At 54.2% G+C, this 20,462-nt stretch overlaps 35 non-coding genes across 35 annotated transcripts; all 35 read left to right on the top strand.

The window, feature by feature from the left end:
* The first annotated feature begins 63 nt into the window (after positions 1–63).
* On the top strand, positions 64–145 carry Trnal-uag. The gene has a single exon. It is a non-coding gene; the product is annotated as a tRNA-Leu (tRNA).
* A 445-nt stretch (positions 146–590) lies between these two features.
* On the top strand, positions 591–662 carry Trnae-cuc. Its single transcript has one exon. It is a non-coding gene; the product is annotated as a tRNA-Glu (tRNA).
* A 374-nt stretch (positions 663–1,036) lies between these two features.
* Positions 1,037–1,108, top strand: Trnah-gug. Its single transcript has one exon. It is a non-coding gene; the product is annotated as a tRNA-His (tRNA).
* A 747-nt stretch (positions 1,109–1,855) lies between these two features.
* On the top strand, positions 1,856–1,937 carry Trnal-uag. Its single transcript has one exon. It is a non-coding gene; the product is annotated as a tRNA-Leu (tRNA).
* A 445-nt stretch (positions 1,938–2,382) lies between these two features.
* Trnae-cuc lies at positions 2,383–2,454 on the top strand. Its single transcript has one exon. It is a non-coding gene; the product is annotated as a tRNA-Glu (tRNA).
* A 374-nt stretch (positions 2,455–2,828) lies between these two features.
* Positions 2,829–2,900, top strand: Trnah-gug. Its single transcript has one exon. It is a non-coding gene; the product is annotated as a tRNA-His (tRNA).
* Positions 2,901–3,647: 747 nt separating this feature from the next.
* Trnal-uag lies at positions 3,648–3,729 on the top strand. Its single transcript has one exon. It is a non-coding gene; the product is annotated as a tRNA-Leu (tRNA).
* A 445-nt stretch (positions 3,730–4,174) lies between these two features.
* On the top strand, positions 4,175–4,246 carry Trnae-cuc. Its single transcript has one exon. It is a non-coding gene; the product is annotated as a tRNA-Glu (tRNA).
* Positions 4,247–4,620: 374 nt separating this feature from the next.
* On the top strand, positions 4,621–4,692 carry Trnah-gug. Its single transcript has one exon. It is a non-coding gene; the product is annotated as a tRNA-His (tRNA).
* Positions 4,693–5,439: 747 nt separating this feature from the next.
* Trnal-uag lies at positions 5,440–5,521 on the top strand. The gene has a single exon. It is a non-coding gene; the product is annotated as a tRNA-Leu (tRNA).
* Positions 5,522–5,966: 445 nt separating this feature from the next.
* Trnae-cuc lies at positions 5,967–6,038 on the top strand. Its single transcript has one exon. It is a non-coding gene; the product is annotated as a tRNA-Glu (tRNA).
* A 374-nt stretch (positions 6,039–6,412) lies between these two features.
* Positions 6,413–6,484, top strand: Trnah-gug. The gene has a single exon. It is a non-coding gene; the product is annotated as a tRNA-His (tRNA).
* A 747-nt stretch (positions 6,485–7,231) lies between these two features.
* Trnal-uag lies at positions 7,232–7,313 on the top strand. Its single transcript has one exon. It is a non-coding gene; the product is annotated as a tRNA-Leu (tRNA).
* Positions 7,314–7,758: 445 nt separating this feature from the next.
* On the top strand, positions 7,759–7,830 carry Trnae-cuc. The gene has a single exon. It is a non-coding gene; the product is annotated as a tRNA-Glu (tRNA).
* Positions 7,831–8,204: 374 nt separating this feature from the next.
* Trnah-gug lies at positions 8,205–8,276 on the top strand. Its single transcript has one exon. It is a non-coding gene; the product is annotated as a tRNA-His (tRNA).
* Positions 8,277–9,023: 747 nt separating this feature from the next.
* On the top strand, positions 9,024–9,105 carry Trnal-uag. Its single transcript has one exon. It is a non-coding gene; the product is annotated as a tRNA-Leu (tRNA).
* A 445-nt stretch (positions 9,106–9,550) lies between these two features.
* Positions 9,551–9,622, top strand: Trnae-cuc. Its single transcript has one exon. It is a non-coding gene; the product is annotated as a tRNA-Glu (tRNA).
* Positions 9,623–9,996: 374 nt separating this feature from the next.
* On the top strand, positions 9,997–10,068 carry Trnah-gug. The gene has a single exon. It is a non-coding gene; the product is annotated as a tRNA-His (tRNA).
* Positions 10,069–10,815: 747 nt separating this feature from the next.
* On the top strand, positions 10,816–10,897 carry Trnal-uag. Its single transcript has one exon. It is a non-coding gene; the product is annotated as a tRNA-Leu (tRNA).
* Positions 10,898–11,342: 445 nt separating this feature from the next.
* On the top strand, positions 11,343–11,414 carry Trnae-cuc. The gene has a single exon. It is a non-coding gene; the product is annotated as a tRNA-Glu (tRNA).
* Positions 11,415–11,777: 363 nt separating this feature from the next.
* On the top strand, positions 11,778–11,849 carry Trnah-gug. The gene has a single exon. It is a non-coding gene; the product is annotated as a tRNA-His (tRNA).
* A 747-nt stretch (positions 11,850–12,596) lies between these two features.
* Positions 12,597–12,678, top strand: Trnal-uag. Its single transcript has one exon. It is a non-coding gene; the product is annotated as a tRNA-Leu (tRNA).
* A 445-nt stretch (positions 12,679–13,123) lies between these two features.
* Positions 13,124–13,195, top strand: Trnae-cuc. The gene has a single exon. It is a non-coding gene; the product is annotated as a tRNA-Glu (tRNA).
* A 374-nt stretch (positions 13,196–13,569) lies between these two features.
* On the top strand, positions 13,570–13,641 carry Trnah-gug. The gene has a single exon. It is a non-coding gene; the product is annotated as a tRNA-His (tRNA).
* A 747-nt stretch (positions 13,642–14,388) lies between these two features.
* Positions 14,389–14,470, top strand: Trnal-uag. The gene has a single exon. It is a non-coding gene; the product is annotated as a tRNA-Leu (tRNA).
* Positions 14,471–14,914: 444 nt separating this feature from the next.
* On the top strand, positions 14,915–14,986 carry Trnae-cuc. Its single transcript has one exon. It is a non-coding gene; the product is annotated as a tRNA-Glu (tRNA).
* A 373-nt stretch (positions 14,987–15,359) lies between these two features.
* On the top strand, positions 15,360–15,431 carry Trnah-gug. Its single transcript has one exon. It is a non-coding gene; the product is annotated as a tRNA-His (tRNA).
* A 746-nt stretch (positions 15,432–16,177) lies between these two features.
* Positions 16,178–16,259, top strand: Trnal-uag. Its single transcript has one exon. It is a non-coding gene; the product is annotated as a tRNA-Leu (tRNA).
* Positions 16,260–16,707: 448 nt separating this feature from the next.
* Positions 16,708–16,779, top strand: Trnae-cuc. Its single transcript has one exon. It is a non-coding gene; the product is annotated as a tRNA-Glu (tRNA).
* Positions 16,780–17,153: 374 nt separating this feature from the next.
* On the top strand, positions 17,154–17,225 carry Trnah-gug. The gene has a single exon. It is a non-coding gene; the product is annotated as a tRNA-His (tRNA).
* A 746-nt stretch (positions 17,226–17,971) lies between these two features.
* On the top strand, positions 17,972–18,053 carry Trnal-uag. The gene has a single exon. It is a non-coding gene; the product is annotated as a tRNA-Leu (tRNA).
* A 445-nt stretch (positions 18,054–18,498) lies between these two features.
* On the top strand, positions 18,499–18,570 carry Trnae-cuc. Its single transcript has one exon. It is a non-coding gene; the product is annotated as a tRNA-Glu (tRNA).
* Positions 18,571–18,944: 374 nt separating this feature from the next.
* Trnah-gug lies at positions 18,945–19,016 on the top strand. The gene has a single exon. It is a non-coding gene; the product is annotated as a tRNA-His (tRNA).
* A 748-nt stretch (positions 19,017–19,764) lies between these two features.
* On the top strand, positions 19,765–19,847 carry Trnal-uag. The gene has a single exon. It is a non-coding gene; the product is annotated as a tRNA-Leu (tRNA).
* A 445-nt stretch (positions 19,848–20,292) lies between these two features.
* On the top strand, positions 20,293–20,364 carry Trnae-cuc. The gene has a single exon. It is a non-coding gene; the product is annotated as a tRNA-Glu (tRNA).
* The last annotated feature ends 98 nt before the right edge of the window (positions 20,365–20,462 follow it).

Genomic DNA, 20,462 nt, shown 5'->3' with positions numbered 1-20,462 from the left:
ATACTTCCATTTCGAAGTGATCTTTGTAGTACAAACGAAACGTTTTGCGGCTGCTGCTCCAACGGTAACGTGGCCGAGCGGTCTAAGGCGCTGGTTTTAGGCACCAGTCTCTTCGGAGGCGTGGGTTCGAATCCCACCGTTGCCACTTTTTACGTCTCATTTTTGTGCCGTTGCGGTGTGTTCTCGTGGGGTAGGACGCAGCTCTTGTGACGCGCGTGTTGTGTAGGTAGCGTGGCCGAGCGGTCTAAGGCGCTGGTTTCAGGCACCATTCTCTTCGGAGGCGTGGGTTCCAATCCCACTCCTGCCAAACGTGTAATGTTTCCTGTGTCGAAGGCAGGTGCACTCATTGCCCGCAAAGGAAACAGCACAACAAGGCGTGAGCGTCTGCTTGGTGAATTGCCGTAGAACAGTGCGTGGTGCAACGACAGGATTTGTAGGCACCTTTTGCTCTCATCATTGCTGGCGTCCGTCTCCCCGAAATGCGTCCGGGGCACGCCGTTCTATAACGCGAGAGAGCGGATTTTTTACAGTTGTCGTCAGTTAACCGTGGGTGGCTGCTGCGTTCGCTGGAAAGAGCACTGCCGTCGTTATCCGGTGTGGTCTAGTGGCTAGGATACCTGGCTCTCACCCAGGAGGCCCGGGTTCGATTCCCGGTACCGGAATCGCGCGTTTTTGTTGCTCCTCTTATGCGACTTGTCTCGACTTTGCTCGACTGACGCTACGCTGACGCGTGCAGAAAGCTACGTTAAGTATGATTCACGGCAACACCTGACGGCGAGAGAGATGAAGCGTCTATCCACTTGTTATCCAGCCACATACCTGTAGTCAAGAGGCTTGGGGGACTGCAAGACATTGCCACGGAGGTGAATGCAGCTAACCACTGTAGTTAGTGTCCTGACAGCGCAGGCACGTTCATTTGCTCGTATACATGTGATGGAGACCGTGTCTCACACTGCTGTGGCGTACACCTTGGCCTAGGCTCTGCTGTGTATCGCCACTTGCATTACAGGCAGCTGCTTTCGCGGGCGCGTCCGTGGCCGTGATCGTCTAGTGGTTAGGACATTGCGTTGTGGCCGCAATAACCCAGGTTCGAATCCTGGTCACGGCAATTTTGAAAGTTTTGCCTTGCTGCCGTTGCAATGACGAGTACTCGAAATGACAGTACTCTCTTGATTTTTTCACTCGTGTTCCGCAGGCCGCAGTTTGCCCTACCACTTCATCCCCAACACGTAATGTCGCCTCCTAGAGCGCAGACGTCCGCTGCTCTCTGTAGTCGAAAAGGGCAGTTGTTTGAAGTGCGATGGATGAGCAGCCAGTCCCAGCAGAACCGGAAGCTGTGGCGTGCACTGTTTGTACAAATGCTAGGAACACTGGCGCACCAAGCAGCGCATGTAGCGTGGCCGAGCGCTTTAAGGCGCTGGTTTAAGGCACCAGACTCTCTGTAGGCGCGGTTTCGAATCCCGTAGCTGCCGGGGGCTTTGCTGTGATCGCGTTAAGCTGCCGCTTTTTCTTCAAGTGTAACCTCCTTGAGCTCACATATGTTTGATACATGGAGCATTCTAGCTCCGCCTGACAGTTACAGCTACGATACTTTAGTGGTTACGGAAAGCCCAGGTTCGAAACCTGGTCACGGCACGAAAACGTCTCTTGACGCTGTCTCCTTAACTGCGACAGCTACAGACAAGTGGCGTCGCTACCATACGGCGGGCACGGCTTTTTCTTGCTGTGGATGGCCTAAAGAGACGCTTCCAGTGGGAGAGCAGTGGAAATACATGGCACGGCGATTGCCAAGATACTTCCATTTCGAAGTGATCTTTGTAGTACAAACGAAACGTTTTGCGGCTGCTGCTCCAACGGTAACGTGGCCGAGCGGTCTAAGGCGCTGGTTTTAGGCACCAGTCTCTTCGGAGGCGTGGGTTCGAATCCCACCGTTGCCACTTTTTACGTCTCATTTTTGTGCCGTTGCGGTGTGTTCTCGTGGGGTAGGACGCAGCTCTTGTGACGCGCGTGTTGTGTAGGTAGCGTGGCCGAGCGGTCTAAGGCGCTGGTTTCAGGCACCATTCTCTTCGGAGGCGTGGGTTCCAATCCCACTCCTGCCAAACGTGTAATGTTTCCTGTGTCGAAGGCAGGTGCACTCATTGCCCGCAAAGGAAACAGCACAACAAGGCGTGAGCGTCTGCTTGGTGAATTGCCGTAGAACAGTGCGTGGTGCAACGACAGGATTTGTAGGCACCTTTTGCTCTCATCATTGCTGGCGTCCGTCTCCCCGAAATGCGTCCGGGGCACGCCGTTCTATAACGCGAGAGAGCGGATTTTTTACAGTTGTCGTCAGTTAACCGTGGGTGGCTGCTGCGTTCGCTGGAAAGAGCACTGCCGTCGTTATCCGGTGTGGTCTAGTGGCTAGGATACCTGGCTCTCACCCAGGAGGCCCGGGTTCGATTCCCGGTACCGGAATCGCGCGTTTTTGTTGCTCCTCTTATGCGACTTGTCTCGACTTTGCTCGACTGACGCTACGCTGACGCGTGCAGAAAGCTACGTTAAGTATGATTCACGGCAACACCTGACGGCGAGAGAGATGAAGCGTCTATCCACTTGTTATCCAGCCACATACCTGTAGTCAAGAGGCTTGGGGGACTGCAAGACATTGCCACGGAGGTGAATGCAGCTAACCACTGTAGTTAGTGTCCTGACAGCGCAGGCACGTTCATTTGCTCGTATACATGTGATGGAGACCGTGTCTCACACTGCTGTGGCGTACACCTTGGCCTAGGCTCTGCTGTGTATCGCCACTTGCATTACAGGCAGCTGCTTTCGCGGGCGCGTCCGTGGCCGTGATCGTCTAGTGGTTAGGACATTGCGTTGTGGCCGCAATAACCCAGGTTCGAATCCTGGTCACGGCAATTTTGAAAGTTTTGCCTTGCTGCCGTTGCAATGACGAGTACTCGAAATGACAGTACTCTCTTGATTTTTTCACTCGTGTTCCGCAGGCCGCAGTTTGCCCTACCACTTCATCCCCAACACGTAATGTCGCCTCCTAGAGCGCAGACGTCCGCTGCTCTCTGTAGTCGAAAAGGGCAGTTGTTTGAAGTGCGATGGATGAGCAGCCAGTCCCAGCAGAACCGGAAGCTGTGGCGTGCACTGTTTGTACAAATGCTAGGAACACTGGCGCACCAAGCAGCGCATGTAGCGTGGCCGAGCGCTTTAAGGCGCTGGTTTAAGGCACCAGACTCTCTGTAGGCGCGGTTTCGAATCCCGTAGCTGCCGGGGGCTTTGCTGTGATCGCGTTAAGCTGCCGCTTTTTCTTCAAGTGTAACCTCCTTGAGCTCACATATGTTTGATACATGGAGCATTCTAGCTCCGCCTGACAGTTACAGCTACGATACTTTAGTGGTTACGGAAAGCCCAGGTTCGAAACCTGGTCACGGCACGAAAACGTCTCTTGACGCTGTCTCCTTAACTGCGACAGCTACAGACAAGTGGCGTCGCTACCATACGGCGGGCACGGCTTTTTCTTGCTGTGGATGGCCTAAAGAGACGCTTCCAGTGGGAGAGCAGTGGAAATACATGGCACGGCGATTGCCAAGATACTTCCATTTCGAAGTGATCTTTGTAGTACAAACGAAACGTTTTGCGGCTGCTGCTCCAACGGTAACGTGGCCGAGCGGTCTAAGGCGCTGGTTTTAGGCACCAGTCTCTTCGGAGGCGTGGGTTCGAATCCCACCGTTGCCACTTTTTACGTCTCATTTTTGTGCCGTTGCGGTGTGTTCTCGTGGGGTAGGACGCAGCTCTTGTGACGCGCGTGTTGTGTAGGTAGCGTGGCCGAGCGGTCTAAGGCGCTGGTTTCAGGCACCATTCTCTTCGGAGGCGTGGGTTCCAATCCCACTCCTGCCAAACGTGTAATGTTTCCTGTGTCGAAGGCAGGTGCACTCATTGCCCGCAAAGGAAACAGCACAACAAGGCGTGAGCGTCTGCTTGGTGAATTGCCGTAGAACAGTGCGTGGTGCAACGACAGGATTTGTAGGCACCTTTTGCTCTCATCATTGCTGGCGTCCGTCTCCCCGAAATGCGTCCGGGGCACGCCGTTCTATAACGCGAGAGAGCGGATTTTTTACAGTTGTCGTCAGTTAACCGTGGGTGGCTGCTGCGTTCGCTGGAAAGAGCACTGCCGTCGTTATCCGGTGTGGTCTAGTGGCTAGGATACCTGGCTCTCACCCAGGAGGCCCGGGTTCGATTCCCGGTACCGGAATCGCGCGTTTTTGTTGCTCCTCTTATGCGACTTGTCTCGACTTTGCTCGACTGACGCTACGCTGACGCGTGCAGAAAGCTACGTTAAGTATGATTCACGGCAACACCTGACGGCGAGAGAGATGAAGCGTCTATCCACTTGTTATCCAGCCACATACCTGTAGTCAAGAGGCTTGGGGGACTGCAAGACATTGCCACGGAGGTGAATGCAGCTAACCACTGTAGTTAGTGTCCTGACAGCGCAGGCACGTTCATTTGCTCGTATACATGTGATGGAGACCGTGTCTCACACTGCTGTGGCGTACACCTTGGCCTAGGCTCTGCTGTGTATCGCCACTTGCATTACAGGCAGCTGCTTTCGCGGGCGCGTCCGTGGCCGTGATCGTCTAGTGGTTAGGACATTGCGTTGTGGCCGCAATAACCCAGGTTCGAATCCTGGTCACGGCAATTTTGAAAGTTTTGCCTTGCTGCCGTTGCAATGACGAGTACTCGAAATGACAGTACTCTCTTGATTTTTTCACTCGTGTTCCGCAGGCCGCAGTTTGCCCTACCACTTCATCCCCAACACGTAATGTCGCCTCCTAGAGCGCAGACGTCCGCTGCTCTCTGTAGTCGAAAAGGGCAGTTGTTTGAAGTGCGATGGATGAGCAGCCAGTCCCAGCAGAACCGGAAGCTGTGGCGTGCACTGTTTGTACAAATGCTAGGAACACTGGCGCACCAAGCAGCGCATGTAGCGTGGCCGAGCGCTTTAAGGCGCTGGTTTAAGGCACCAGACTCTCTGTAGGCGCGGTTTCGAATCCCGTAGCTGCCGGGGGCTTTGCTGTGATCGCGTTAAGCTGCCGCTTTTTCTTCAAGTGTAACCTCCTTGAGCTCACATATGTTTGATACATGGAGCATTCTAGCTCCGCCTGACAGTTACAGCTACGATACTTTAGTGGTTACGGAAAGCCCAGGTTCGAAACCTGGTCACGGCACGAAAACGTCTCTTGACGCTGTCTCCTTAACTGCGACAGCTACAGACAAGTGGCGTCGCTACCATACGGCGGGCACGGCTTTTTCTTGCTGTGGATGGCCTAAAGAGACGCTTCCAGTGGGAGAGCAGTGGAAATACATGGCACGGCGATTGCCAAGATACTTCCATTTCGAAGTGATCTTTGTAGTACAAACGAAACGTTTTGCGGCTGCTGCTCCAACGGTAACGTGGCCGAGCGGTCTAAGGCGCTGGTTTTAGGCACCAGTCTCTTCGGAGGCGTGGGTTCGAATCCCACCGTTGCCACTTTTTACGTCTCATTTTTGTGCCGTTGCGGTGTGTTCTCGTGGGGTAGGACGCAGCTCTTGTGACGCGCGTGTTGTGTAGGTAGCGTGGCCGAGCGGTCTAAGGCGCTGGTTTCAGGCACCATTCTCTTCGGAGGCGTGGGTTCCAATCCCACTCCTGCCAAACGTGTAATGTTTCCTGTGTCGAAGGCAGGTGCACTCATTGCCCGCAAAGGAAACAGCACAACAAGGCGTGAGCGTCTGCTTGGTGAATTGCCGTAGAACAGTGCGTGGTGCAACGACAGGATTTGTAGGCACCTTTTGCTCTCATCATTGCTGGCGTCCGTCTCCCCGAAATGCGTCCGGGGCACGCCGTTCTATAACGCGAGAGAGCGGATTTTTTACAGTTGTCGTCAGTTAACCGTGGGTGGCTGCTGCGTTCGCTGGAAAGAGCACTGCCGTCGTTATCCGGTGTGGTCTAGTGGCTAGGATACCTGGCTCTCACCCAGGAGGCCCGGGTTCGATTCCCGGTACCGGAATCGCGCGTTTTTGTTGCTCCTCTTATGCGACTTGTCTCGACTTTGCTCGACTGACGCTACGCTGACGCGTGCAGAAAGCTACGTTAAGTATGATTCACGGCAACACCTGACGGCGAGAGAGATGAAGCGTCTATCCACTTGTTATCCAGCCACATACCTGTAGTCAAGAGGCTTGGGGGACTGCAAGACATTGCCACGGAGGTGAATGCAGCTAACCACTGTAGTTAGTGTCCTGACAGCGCAGGCACGTTCATTTGCTCGTATACATGTGATGGAGACCGTGTCTCACACTGCTGTGGCGTACACCTTGGCCTAGGCTCTGCTGTGTATCGCCACTTGCATTACAGGCAGCTGCTTTCGCGGGCGCGTCCGTGGCCGTGATCGTCTAGTGGTTAGGACATTGCGTTGTGGCCGCAATAACCCAGGTTCGAATCCTGGTCACGGCAATTTTGAAAGTTTTGCCTTGCTGCCGTTGCAATGACGAGTACTCGAAATGACAGTACTCTCTTGATTTTTTCACTCGTGTTCCGCAGGCCGCAGTTTGCCCTACCACTTCATCCCCAACACGTAATGTCGCCTCCTAGAGCGCAGACGTCCGCTGCTCTCTGTAGTCGAAAAGGGCAGTTGTTTGAAGTGCGATGGATGAGCAGCCAGTCCCAGCAGAACCGGAAGCTGTGGCGTGCACTGTTTGTACAAATGCTAGGAACACTGGCGCACCAAGCAGCGCATGTAGCGTGGCCGAGCGCTTTAAGGCGCTGGTTTAAGGCACCAGACTCTCTGTAGGCGCGGTTTCGAATCCCGTAGCTGCCGGGGGCTTTGCTGTGATCGCGTTAAGCTGCCGCTTTTTCTTCAAGTGTAACCTCCTTGAGCTCACATATGTTTGATACATGGAGCATTCTAGCTCCGCCTGACAGTTACAGCTACGATACTTTAGTGGTTACGGAAAGCCCAGGTTCGAAACCTGGTCACGGCACGAAAACGTCTCTTGACGCTGTCTCCTTAACTGCGACAGCTACAGACAAGTGGCGTCGCTACCATACGGCGGGCACGGCTTTTTCTTGCTGTGGATGGCCTAAAGAGACGCTTCCAGTGGGAGAGCAGTGGAAATACATGGCACGGCGATTGCCAAGATACTTCCATTTCGAAGTGATCTTTGTAGTACAAACGAAACGTTTTGCGGCTGCTGCTCCAACGGTAACGTGGCCGAGCGGTCTAAGGCGCTGGTTTTAGGCACCAGTCTCTTCGGAGGCGTGGGTTCGAATCCCACCGTTGCCACTTTTTACGTCTCATTTTTGTGCCGTTGCGGTGTGTTCTCGTGGGGTAGGACGCAGCTCTTGTGACGCGCGTGTTGTGTAGGTAGCGTGGCCGAGCGGTCTAAGGCGCTGGTTTCAGGCACCATTCTCTTCGGAGGCGTGGGTTCCAATCCCACTCCTGCCAAACGTGTAATGTTTCCTGTGTCGAAGGCAGGTGCACTCATTGCCCGCAAAGGAAACAGCACAACAAGGCGTGAGCGTCTGCTTGGTGAATTGCCGTAGAACAGTGCGTGGTGCAACGACAGGATTTGTAGGCACCTTTTGCTCTCATCATTGCTGGCGTCCGTCTCCCCGAAATGCGTCCGGGGCACGCCGTTCTATAACGCGAGAGAGCGGATTTTTTACAGTTGTCGTCAGTTAACCGTGGGTGGCTGCTGCGTTCGCTGGAAAGAGCACTGCCGTCGTTATCCGGTGTGGTCTAGTGGCTAGGATACCTGGCTCTCACCCAGGAGGCCCGGGTTCGATTCCCGGTACCGGAATCGCGCGTTTTTGTTGCTCCTCTTATGCGACTTGTCTCGACTTTGCTCGACTGACGCTACGCTGACGCGTGCAGAAAGCTACGTTAAGTATGATTCACGGCAACACCTGACGGCGAGAGAGATGAAGCGTCTATCCACTTGTTATCCAGCCACATACCTGTAGTCAAGAGGCTTGGGGGACTGCAAGACATTGCCACGGAGGTGAATGCAGCTAACCACTGTAGTTAGTGTCCTGACAGCGCAGGCACGTTCATTTGCTCGTATACATGTGATGGAGACCGTGTCTCACACTGCTGTGGCGTACACCTTGGCCTAGGCTCTGCTGTGTATCGCCACTTGCATTACAGGCAGCTGCTTTCGCGGGCGCGTCCGTGGCCGTGATCGTCTAGTGGTTAGGACATTGCGTTGTGGCCGCAATAACCCAGGTTCGAATCCTGGTCACGGCAATTTTGAAAGTTTTGCCTTGCTGCCGTTGCAATGACGAGTACTCGAAATGACAGTACTCTCTTGATTTTTTCACTCGTGTTCCGCAGGCCGCAGTTTGCCCTACCACTTCATCCCCAACACGTAATGTCGCCTCCTAGAGCGCAGACGTCCGCTGCTCTCTGTAGTCGAAAAGGGCAGTTGTTTGAAGTGCGATGGATGAGCAGCCAGTCCCAGCAGAACCGGAAGCTGTGGCGTGCACTGTTTGTACAAATGCTAGGAACACTGGCGCACCAAGCAGCGCATGTAGCGTGGCCGAGCGCTTTAAGGCGCTGGTTTAAGGCACCAGACTCTCTGTAGGCGCGGTTTCGAATCCCGTAGCTGCCGGGGGCTTTGCTGTGATCGCGTTAAGCTGCCGCTTTTTCTTCAAGTGTAACCTCCTTGAGCTCACATATGTTTGATACATGGAGCATTCTAGCTCCGCCTGACAGTTACAGCTACGATACTTTAGTGGTTACGGAAAGCCCAGGTTCGAAACCTGGTCACGGCACGAAAACGTCTCTTGACGCTGTCTCCTTAACTGCGACAGCTACAGACAAGTGGCGTCGCTACCATACGGCGGGCACGGCTTTTTCTTGCTGTGGATGGCCTAAAGAGACGCTTCCAGTGGGAGAGCAGTGGAAATACATGGCACGGCGATTGCCAAGATACTTCCATTTCGAAGTGATCTTTGTAGTACAAACGAAACGTTTTGCGGCTGCTGCTCCAACGGTAACGTGGCCGAGCGGTCTAAGGCGCTGGTTTTAGGCACCAGTCTCTTCGGAGGCGTGGGTTCGAATCCCACCGTTGCCACTTTTTACGTCTCATTTTTGTGCCGTTGCGGTGTGTTCTCGTGGGGTAGGACGCAGCTCTTGTGACGCGCGTGTTGTGTAGGTAGCGTGGCCGAGCGGTCTAAGGCGCTGGTTTCAGGCACCATTCTCTTCGGAGGCGTGGGTTCCAATCCCACTCCTGCCAAACGTGTAATGTTTCCTGTGTCGAAGGCAGGTGCACTCATTGCCCGCAAAGGAAACAGCACAACAAGGCGTGAGCGTCTGCTTGGTGAATTGCCGTAGAACAGTGCGTGGTGCAACGACAGGATTTGTAGGCACCTTTTGCTCTCATCATTGCTGGCGTCCGTCTCCCCGAAATGCGTCCGGGGCACGCCGTTCTATAACGCGAGAGAGCGGATTTTTTACAGTTGTCGTCAGTTAACCGTGGGTGGCTGCTGCGTTCGCTGGAAAGAGCACTGCCGTCGTTATCCGGTGTGGTCTAGTGGCTAGGATACCTGGCTCTCACCCAGGAGGCCCGGGTTCGATTCCCGGTACCGGAATCGCGCGTTTTTGTTGCTCCTCTTATGCGACTTGTCTCGACTTTGCTCGACTGACGCTACGCTGACGCGTGCAGAAAGCTACGTTAAGTATGATTCACGGCAACACCTGACGGCGAGAGAGATGAAGCGTCTATCCACTTGTTATCCAGCCACATACCTGTAGTCAAGAGGCTTGGGGGACTGCAAGACATTGCCACGGAGGTGAATGCAGCTAACCACTGTAGTTAGTGTCCTGACAGCGCAGGCACGTTCATTTGCTCGTATACATGTGATGGAGACCGTGTCTCACACTGCTGTGGCGTACACCTTGGCCTAGGCTCTGCTGTGTATCGCCACTTGCATTACAGGCAGCTGCTTTCGCGGGCGCGTCCGTGGCCGTGATCGTCTAGTGGTTAGGACATTGCGTTGTGGCCGCAATAACCCAGGTTCGAATCCTGGTCACGGCAATTTTGAAAGTTTTGCCTTGCTGCCGTTGCAATGACGAGTACTCGAAATGACAGTACTCTCTTGATTTTTTCACTCGTGTTCCGCAGGCCGCAGTTTGCCCTACCACTTCATCCCCAACACGTAATGTCGCCTCCTAGAGCGCAGACGTCCGCTGCTCTCTGTAGTCGAAAAGGGCAGTTGTTTGAAGTGCGATGGATGAGCAGCCAGTCCCAGCAGAACCGGAAGCTGTGGCGTGCACTGTTTGTACAAATGCTAGGAACACTGGCGCACCAAGCAGCGCATGTAGCGTGGCCGAGCGCTTTAAGGCGCTGGTTTAAGGCACCAGACTCTCTGTAGGCGCGGTTTCGAATCCCGTAGCTGCCGGGGGCTTTGCTGTGATCGCGTTAAGCTGCCGCTTTTTCTTCAAGTGTAACCTCCTTGAGCTCACATATGTTTGATACATGGAGCATTCTAGCTCCGCCTGACAGTTACAGCTACGATACTTTAGTGGTTACGGAAAGCCCAGGTTCGAAACCTGGTCACGGCACGAAAACGTCTCTTGACGCTGTCTCCTTAACTGCGACAGCTACAGACAAGTGGCGTCGCTACCATACGGCGGGCACGGCTTTTTCTTGCTGTGGATGGCCTAAAGAGACGCTTCCAGTGGGAGAGCAGTGGAAATACATGGCACGGCGATTGCCAAGATACTTCCATTTCGAAGTGATCTTTGTAGTACAAACGAAACGTTTTGCGGCTGCTGCTCCAACGGTAACGTGGCCGAGCGGTCTAAGGCGCTGGTTTTAGGCACCAGTCTCTTCGGAGGCGTGGGTTCGAATCCCACCGTTGCCACTTTTTACGTCTCATTTTTGTGCCGTTGCGGTGTGTTCTCGTGGGGTAGGACGCAGCTCTTGTGACGCGCGTGTTGTGTAGGTAGCGTGGCCGAGCGGTCTAAGGCGCTGGTTTCAGGCACCATTCTCTTCGGAGGCGTGGGTTCCAATCCCACTCCTGCCAAACGTGTAATGTTTCCTGTGTCGAAGGCAGGTGCACTCATTGCCCGCAAAGGAAACAGCACAACAAGGCGTGAGCGTCTGCTTGGTGAATTGCCGTAGAACAGTGCGTGGTGCAACGACAGGATTTGTAGGCACCTTTTGCTCTCATCATTGCTGGCGTCCGTCTCCCCGAAATGCGTCCGGGGCACGCCGTTCTATAACGCGAGAGAGCGGATTTTTTACAGTTGTCGTCAGTTAACCGTGGGTGGCTGCTGCGTTCGCTGGAAAGAGCACTGCCGTCGTTATCCGGTGTGGTCTAGTGGCTAGGATACCTGGCTCTCACCCAGGAGGCCCGGGTTCGATTCCCGGTACCGGAATCGCGCGTTTTTGTTGCTCCTCTTATGCGACTTGTCTCGACTTTGCTCGACTGATGCGTGCAGAAAGCTACGTTAAGTATGATTCACGGCAACACCTGACGGCGAGAGAGATGAAGCGTCTATCCACTTGTTATCCAGCCACATACCTGTAGTCAAGAGGCTTGGGGGACTGCAAGACATTGCCACGGAGGTGAATGCAGCTAACCACTGTAGTTAGTGTCCTGACAGCGCAGGCACGTTCATTTGCTCGTATACATGTGATGGAGACCGTGTCTCACACTGCTGTGGCGTACACCTTGGCCTAGGCTCTGCTGTGTATCGCCACTTGCATTACAGGCAGCTGCTTTCGCGGGCGCGTCCGTGGCCGTGATCGTCTAGTGGTTAGGACATTGCGTTGTGGCCGCAATAACCCAGGTTCGAATCCTGGTCACGGCAATTTTGAAAGTTTTGCCTTGCTGCCGTTGCAATGACGAGTACTCGAAATGACAGTACTCTCTTGATTTTTTCACTCGTGTTCCGCAGGCCGCAGTTTGCCCTACCACTTCATCCCCAACACGTAATGTCGCCTCCTAGAGCGCAGACGTCCGCTGCTCTCTGTAGTCGAAAAGGGCAGTTGTTTGAAGTGCGATGGATGAGCAGCCAGTCCCAGCAGAACCGGAAGCTGTGGCGTGCACTGTTTGTACAAATGCTAGGAACACTGGCGCACCAAGCAGCGCATGTAGCGTGGCCGAGCGCTTTAAGGCGCTGGTTTAAGGCACCAGACTCTCTGTAGGCGCGGTTTCGAATCCCGTAGCTGCCGGGGGCTTTGCTGTGATCGCGTTAAGCTGCCGCTTTTTCTTCAAGTGTAACCTCCTTGAGCTCACATATGTTTGATACATGGAGCATTCTAGCTCCGCCTGACAGTTACAGCTACGATACTTTAGTGGTTACGGAAAGCCCAGGTTCGAAACCTGGTCACGGCACGAAAACGTCTCTTGACGCTGTCTCCTTAACTGCGACAGCTACAGACAAGTGGCGTCGCTACCATACGGCGGGCACGGCTTTTTCTTGCTGTGGATGGCCTAAAGAGACGCTTCCAGTGGGAGAGCAGTGGAAATACATGGCACGGCGATTGCCAAGATACTTCCATTTCGAAGTGATCTTTGTAGTACAAACGAAACGTTTTGCGGCTGCTGCTCCAACGGTAACGTGGCCGAGCGGTCTAAGGCGCTGGTTTTAGGCACCAGTCTCTTCGGAGGCGTGGGTTCGAATCCCACCGTTGCCACTTTTTACGTCTCATTTTTGTGCCGTTGCGGTGTGTTCTCGTGGGGTAGGACGCAGCTCTTGTGACGCGCGTGTTGTGTAGGTAGCGTGGCCGAGCGGTCTAAGGCGCTGGTTTCAGGCACCATTCTCTTCGGAGGCGTGGGTTCCAATCCCACTCCTGCCAAACGTGTAATGTTTCCTGTGTCGAAGGCAGGTGCACTCATTGCCCGCAAAGGAAACAGCACAACAAGGCGTGAGCGTCTGCTTGGTGAATTGCCGTAGAACAGTGCGTGGTGCAACGACAGGATTTGTAGGCACCTTTTGCTCTCATCATTGCTGGCGTCCGTCTCCCCGAAATGCGTCCGGGGCACGCCGTTCTATAACGCGAGAGAGCGGATTTTTTACAGTTGTCGTCAGTTAACCGTGGGTGGCTGCTGCGTTCGCTGGAAAGAGCACTGCCGTCGTTATCCGGTGTGGTCTAGTGGCTAGGATACCTGGCTCTCACCCAGGAGGCCCGGGTTCGATTCCCGGTACCGGAATCGCGCGTTTTTGTTGCTCCTCTTATGCGACTTGTCTCGACTTTGCTCGACTGACGCTACGCTGACGCGTGCAGAAAGCTACGTTAAGTATGATTCACGGCAACACCTGACGGCGAGAGAGATGAAGCGTCTATCCACTTGTTATCCAGCCACATACCTGTAGTCAAGAGGCTTGGGGGACTGCAAGACATTGCCACGGAGGTGAATGCAGCTAACCACTGTAGTTAGTGTCCTGACAGCGCAGGCACGTTCATTTGCTCGTATACATGTGATGGAGACCGTGTCTCACACTGCTGTGGCGTACACCTTGGCCTAGGCTCTGCTGTGTATCGCCACTTGCATTACAGGCAGCTGCTTTCGCGGGCGCGTCCGTGGCCGTGATCGTCTAGTGGTTAGGACATTGCGTTGTGGCCGCAATAACCCAGGTTCGAATCCTGGTCACGGCAATTTTGAAAGTTTTGCCTTGCTGCCGTTGCAATGACGAGTACTCGAAATGACAGTACTCTCTTGATTTTTTCACTCGTGTTCCGCAGGCCGCAGTTTGCCCTACCACTTCATCCCCAACACGTAATGTCGCCTCCTAGAGCGCAGACGTCCGCTGCTCTCTGTAGTCGAAAAGGGCAGTTGTTTGAAGTGCGATGGATGAGCAGCCAGTCCCAGCAGAACCGGAAGCTGTGGCGTGCACTGTTTGTACAAATGCTAGGAACACTGGCGCACCAAGCAGCGCATGTAGCGTGGCCGAGCGCTTTAAGGCGCTGGTTTAAGGCACCAGACTCTCTGTAGGCGCGGTTTCGAATCCCGTAGCTGCCGGGGGCTTTGCTGTGATCGCGTTAAGCTGCCGCTTTTTCTTCAAGTGTAACCTCCTTGAGCTCACATATGTTTGATACATGGAGCATTCTAGCTCCGCCTGACAGTTACAGCTACGATACTTTAGTGGTTACGGAAAGCCCAGGTTCGAAACCTGGTCACGGCACGAAAACGTCTCTTGACGCTGTCTCCTTAACTGCGACAGCTACAGACAAGTGGCGTCGCTACCATACGGCGGGCACGGCTTTTTCTTGCTGTGGATGGCCTAAAGAGACGCTTCCAGTGGGAGAGCAGTGGAAATACATGGCACGGCGATTGCCAAGATACTTCCATTTCGAAGTGATCTTTGTAGTACAAACGAAACGTTTTGCGGCTGCTGCTCCAACGGTAACGTGGCCGAGCGGTCTAAGGCGCTGGTTTTAGGCACCAGTCTCTTCGGAGGCGTGGGTTCGAATCCCACCGTTGCCACTTTTTACGTCTCATTTTTGTGCCGTTGCGGTGTGTTCTCGTGGGGTAGGACGCAGCTCTTGTGACGCGCGTGTTGTGTAGGTAGCGTGGCCGAGCGGTCTAAGGCGCTGGTTTCAGGCACCATTCTCTTCGGAGGCGTGGGTTCCAATCCCACTCCTGCCAAACGTGTAATGTTTCCTGTGTCGAAGGCAGGTGCACTCATTGCCCGCAAAGGAAACAGCACAACAAGGCGTGAGCGTCTGCTTGGTGAATTGCCGTAGAACAGTGCGTGGTGCAACGACAGGATTTGTAGGCACCTTTTGCTCTCATCATTGCTGGCGTCCGTCTCCCCGAAATGCGTCCGGGCACGCCGTTCTATAACGCGAGAGAGCGGATTTTTTACAGTTGTCGTCAGTTAACCGTGGGTGGCTGCTGCGTTCGCTGGAAAGAGCACTGCCGTCGTTATCCGGTGTGGTCTAGTGGCTAGGATACCTGGCTCTCACCCAGGAGGCCCGGGTTCGATTCCCGGTACCGGAATCGCGCGTTTTTGTTGCTCCTCTTATGCGACTTGTCTCGACTTTGCTCGACTGACGCTACGCTGACGCGTGCAGAAAGCTACGTTAAGTATGATTCACGGCAACACCTGACGGCGAGAGAGATGAAGCGTCTATCCACTTGTTACCAGCCACATACCTGTAGTCAAGAGGCTTGGGGGACTGCAAGACATTGCCACGGAGGTGAATGCAGCTAACCACTGTAGTTAGTGTCCTGACAGCGCAGGCACGTTCATTTGCTCGTATACATGTGATGGAGACCGTGTCTCACACTGCTGTGGCGTACACCTTGGCCTAGGCTCTGCTGTGTATCGCCACTTGCATTACAGGCAGCTGCTTTCGCGGGCGCGTCCGTGGCCGTGATCGTCTAGTGGTTAGGACATTGCGTTGTGGCCGCAATAACCCAGGTTCGAATCCTGGTCACGGCAATTTTGAAAGTTTTGCCTTGCTGCCGTTGCAATGACGAGTACTCGAAATGACAGTACTCTCTTGATTTTTTCACTCGTGTTCCGCAGGCCGCAGTTTGCCCTACCACTTCATCCCCAACACGTAATGTCGCCTCCTAGAGCGCAGACGTCCGCTGCTCTCTGTAGTCGAAAAGGGCAGTTGTTTGAAGTGCGATGGATGAGCAGCCAGTCCAGCAGAACCGGAAGCTGTGGCGTGCACTGTTTGTACAAATGCTAGGAACACTGGCGCACCAAGCAGCGCATGTAGCGTGGCCGAGCGCTTTAAGGCGCTGGTTTAAGGCACCAGACTCTCTGTAGGCGCGGTTTCGAATCCCGTAGCTGCCGGGGGCTTTGCTGTGATCGCGTTAAGCTGCCGCTTTTTCTTCAAGTGTAACCTCCTTGAGCTCACATATGTTTGATACATGGAGCATTCTAGCTCCGCCTGACAGTTACAGCTACGATACTTTAGTGGTTACGGAAAGCCCAGGTTCGAAACCTGGTCACGGCACGAAAACGTCTCTTGACGCTGTCTCCTTAACTGCGACAGCTACAGACAAGTGGCGTCGCTACCATACGGCGGGCACGGCTTTTTCTTGCTGTGGATGGCCTAAAGAGACGCTTCCAGTGGGAGAGCAGTGGAAACACATGGCACGGCGATTGCCAAGATACTTCCATTTCGAAGTGATCTTTGTAGTACAAACGAAACGTTTTGCGGCTGCTGCTCCAACGGTAACGTGGCCGAGCGGTCTAAGGCGCTGGTTTTAGGCACCAGTCTCTTCGGAGGCGTGGGTTCGAATCCCACCGTTGCCACTTTTTACGTCTCATTTTTGTGCCGTTGCGGTGTGTTCTCGTGGGGTAGGACGCAGCTCTTGTGACGCGCGTGTTGTGTAGGTAGCGTGGCCGAGCGGTCTAAGGCGCTGGTTTCAGGCACCATTCTCTTCGGAGGCGTGGGTTCCAATCCCACTCCTGCCAACAAACGTGTAATGTTTCCTGTGTCGAAGGCAGGTGCACTCATTGCCCGCAAAGGAAACAGCACAACAAGGCGTGAGCGTCTGCTTGGTGAATTGCCGTAGAACAGTGCGTGGTGCAACGACAGGATTTGTAGGCACCTTTTGCTCTCATCATTGCTGGCGTCCGTCTCCCCGAAATGCGTCCGGGGCACGCCGTTCTATAACGCGAGAGAGCGGATTTTTTACAGTTGTCGTCAGTTAACCGTGGGTGGCTGCTGCGTTCGCTGGAAAGAGCACTGCCGTCGTTATCCGGTGTGGTCTAGTGGCTAGGATACCTGGCTCTCACCCAGGAGGCCCGGGTTCGATTCCCGGTACCGGAATCGCGCGTTTTTGTTGCTCCTCTTATGCGACTTGTCTCGACTTTGCTCGACTGACGCTACGCTGACGCGTGCAGAAAGCTACGTTAAGTATGATTCACGGCAACACCTGACGGCGAGAGAGATGAAGCGTCTATCCACTTGTTATCCAGCCACATACCTGTAGTCAAGAGGCTTGGGGGACTGCAAGACATTGCCACGGAGGTGAATGCAGCTAACCACTGTAGTTAGTGTCCTGACAGCGCAGGCACGTTCATTTGCTCGTATACATGTGATGGAGACCGTGTCTCACACTGCTGTGGCGTACACCTTGGCCTAGGCTCTGCTGTGTATCGCCACTTGCATTACAGGCAGCTGCTTTCGCGGGCGCGTCCGTGGCCGTGATCGTCTAGTGGTTAGGACATTGCGTTGTGGCCGCAATAACCCAGGTTCGAATCCTGGTCACGGCAATTTTGAAAGTTTTGCCTTGCTGCCGTTGCAATGACGAGTACTCGAAATGACAGTACTCTCTTGATTTTTTCACTCGTGTTCCGCAGGCCGCAGTTTGCCCTACCACTTCATCCCCAACACGTAATGTCGCCTCCTAGAGCGCAGACGTCCGCTGCTCTCTGTAGTCGAAAAGGGCAGTTGTTTGAAGTGCGATGGATGAGCAGCCAGTCCCAGCAGAACCGGAAGCTGTGGCGTGCACTGTTTGTACAAATGCTAGGAACACTGGCGCACCAAGCAGCGCATGTAGCGTGGCCGAGCGCTTTAAGGCGCTGGTTTAAGGCACCAGACTCTCTGTAGGCGCGGTTTCGAATCCCGTAGCTGCCGGGGGCTTTGCTGTGATCGCGTTAAGCTGCCGCTTTTTCTTCAAGTGTAACCTCCTTGAGCTCACATATGTTTGATACATGGAGCATTCTAGCTCCGCCTGACAGTTACAGCTACGATACTTTAGTGGTTACGAAAGCCCAGGTTCGAAACCTGGTCACGGCACGAAAACGTCTCTTGACGCTGTCTCCTTAACTGCGACAGCTACAGACAAGTGGCGTCGCTACCATACGGCGGGCACGGCTTTTTCTTGCTGTGGATGGCCTAAAGAGACGCTTCCAGTGGGAGAGCAGTGGAAATACATGGCACGGCGATTGCCAAGATACTTCCATTTCGAAGTGATCTTTGTAGTACAAACGAAACGTTTTGCGGCTGCTGCTCCAACGGTAACGTGGCCGAGCGGTCTAAGGCGCTGGTTTTAGGCACCAGTCTCTTCGGAGGCGTGGGTTCGAATCCCACCGTTGCCACTTTTTACGTCTCATTTTTGTGCCGTTGCGGTGTGTTCTCGTGGGGTAGGACGCAGCTCTTGTGACGCGCGTGTTGTGTAGGTAGCGTGGCCGAGCGGTCTAAGGCGCTGGTTTCAGGCACCATTCTCTTCGGAGGCGTGGGTTCCAATCCCACTCCTGCCAAACGTGTAATGTTTCCTGTGTCGAAGGCAGGTGCACTCATTGCCCGCAAAGGAAACAGCACAACAAGGCGTGAGCGTCTGCTTGGTGAATTGCCGTAGAACAGTGCGTGGTGCAACGACAGGATTTGTAGGCACCTTTTGCTCTCATCATTGCTGGCGTCCGTCTCCCCGAAATGCGTCCGGGGCACGCCGTTCTATAACGCGAGAGAGCGGATTTTTTACAGTTGTCGTCAGTTAACCGTGGGTGGCTGCTGCGTTCGCTGGAAAGAGCACTGCCGTCGTTATCCGGTGTGGTCTAGTGGCTAGGATACCTGGCTCTCACCCAGGAGGCCCGGGTTCGATTCCCGGTACCGGAATCGCGCGTTTTTGTTGCTCCTCTTATGCGACTTGTCTCGACTTTGCTCGACTGACGCTACGCTGACGCGTGCAGAAAGCTACGTTAAGTATGATTCACGGCAACACCTGACGGCGAGAGAGATGAAGCGTCTATCCACTTGTTATCCAGCCACATACCTGTAGTCAAGAGGCTTGGGGGACTGCAAGACATTGCCACGGAGGTGAATGCAGCTAACCACTGTAGTTAGTGTCCTGACAGCGCAGGCACGTTCATTTGCTCGTATACATGTGATGGAGACCGTGTCTCACACTGCTGTGGCGTACACCTTGGCCTAGGCTCTGCTGTGTATCGCCACTTGCATTACAGGCAGCTGCTTTCGCGGGCGCGTCCGTGGCCGTGATCGTCTAGTGGTTAGGACATTGCGTTGTGGCCGCAATAACCCAGGTTCGAATCCTGGTCACGGCAATTTTGAAAGTTTTGCCTTGCTGGCCGTTGCAATGACGAGTACTCGAAATGACAGTACTCTCTTGATTTTTTCACTCGTGTTCCGCAGGCCGCAGTTTGCCCTACCACTTCATCCCCAACACGTAATGTCGCCTCCTAGAGCGCAGACGTCCGCTGCTCTCTGTAGTCGAAAAGGGCAGTTGTTTGAAGTGCGATGGATGAGCAGCCAGTCCCAGCAGAACCGGAAGCTGTGGCGTGCACTGTTTGTACAAATGCTAGGAACACTGGCGCACCAAGCAGCGCATGTAGCGTGGCCGAGCGCTTTAAGGCGCTGGTTTAAGGCACCAGACTCTCTGTAGGCGCGGTTTCGAATCCCGTAGCTGCCGGGGGCTTTGCTGTGATCGCGTTAAGCTGCCGCTTTTTCTTCAAGTGTAACCTCCTTGAGCTCACATATGTTTGATACATGGAGCATTCTAGCTCCGCCTGACAGTTACAGCTACGATACTTTAGTGGTTACGGAAAGCCCAGGTTCGAAACCTGGTCACGGCACGAAAACGTCTCTTGACGCTGTCTCCTTAACTGCGACAGCTACAGACAAGTGGCGTCGCTACCATACGGCGGGCACGGCTTTTTCTTGCTGTGGATGGCCTAAAGAGACGCTTCCAGTGGGAGAGCAGTGGAAATACATGGCACGGCGATTGCCAAGATACTTCCATTTCGAAGTGATCTTTGTAGTACAAACGAAACGTTTTGCGGCTGCTGCTCCAACGGTAACGTGGCCGAGCGGTCTAAGGCGCTGGTTTTAGGCACCAGTCCTCTTCGGAGGCGTGGGTTCGAATCCCACCGTTGCCACTTTTTACGTCTCATTTTTGTGCCGTTGCGGTGTGTTCTCGTGGGGTAGGACGCAGCTCTTGTGACGCGCGTGTTGTGTAGGTAGCGTGGCCGAGCGGTCTAAGGCGCTGGTTTCAGGCACCATTCTCTTCGGAGGCGTGGGTTCCAATCCCACTCCTGCCAAACGTGTAATGTTTCCTGTGTCGAAGGCAGGTGCACTCATTGCCCGCAAAGGAAACAGCACAACAAGGCGTGAGCGTCTGCTTGGTGAATTGCCGTAGAACAGTGCGTGGTGCAACGACAGGATTTGTAGGCACCTTTTGCTCTCATCATTGCTGGCGTCCGTCTCCCCGAAATGCGTCCGGGGCACGCCGTTCTATAACGCGAGAGAGCGGATTTTTTACAGTTGTCGTCAGTTAACCGTGGGTGGCTGCTGCGTTCGCTGGAAAGAGCACTGCCGTCGTTATCCGGTGTGGTCTAGTGGCTAGGATACCTGGCTCTCACCCAGGAGGCCCGGGTTCGATTCCCGGTACCGGAATCGCGCGTTTTTGTTGCTCCTCTTATGCGACTTGTCTCGACTTTGCTCGACTGACGCTACGCTGACGCGTGCAGAAAGCTACGTTAAGTATGATTCAC

The sequence above is a fragment of the Schistocerca piceifrons genome, unplaced genomic scaffold (assembly GCF_021461385.2).
Source record: "Schistocerca piceifrons isolate TAMUIC-IGC-003096 unplaced genomic scaffold, iqSchPice1.1 HiC_scaffold_350, whole genome shotgun sequence".
Taxonomy (NCBI): domain Eukaryota; kingdom Metazoa; phylum Arthropoda; class Insecta; order Orthoptera; family Acrididae; genus Schistocerca; species Schistocerca piceifrons.
Note: the sequence above shows the minus strand (reverse complement) of the source record. Positions and strands in the feature narration are given on the sequence as shown.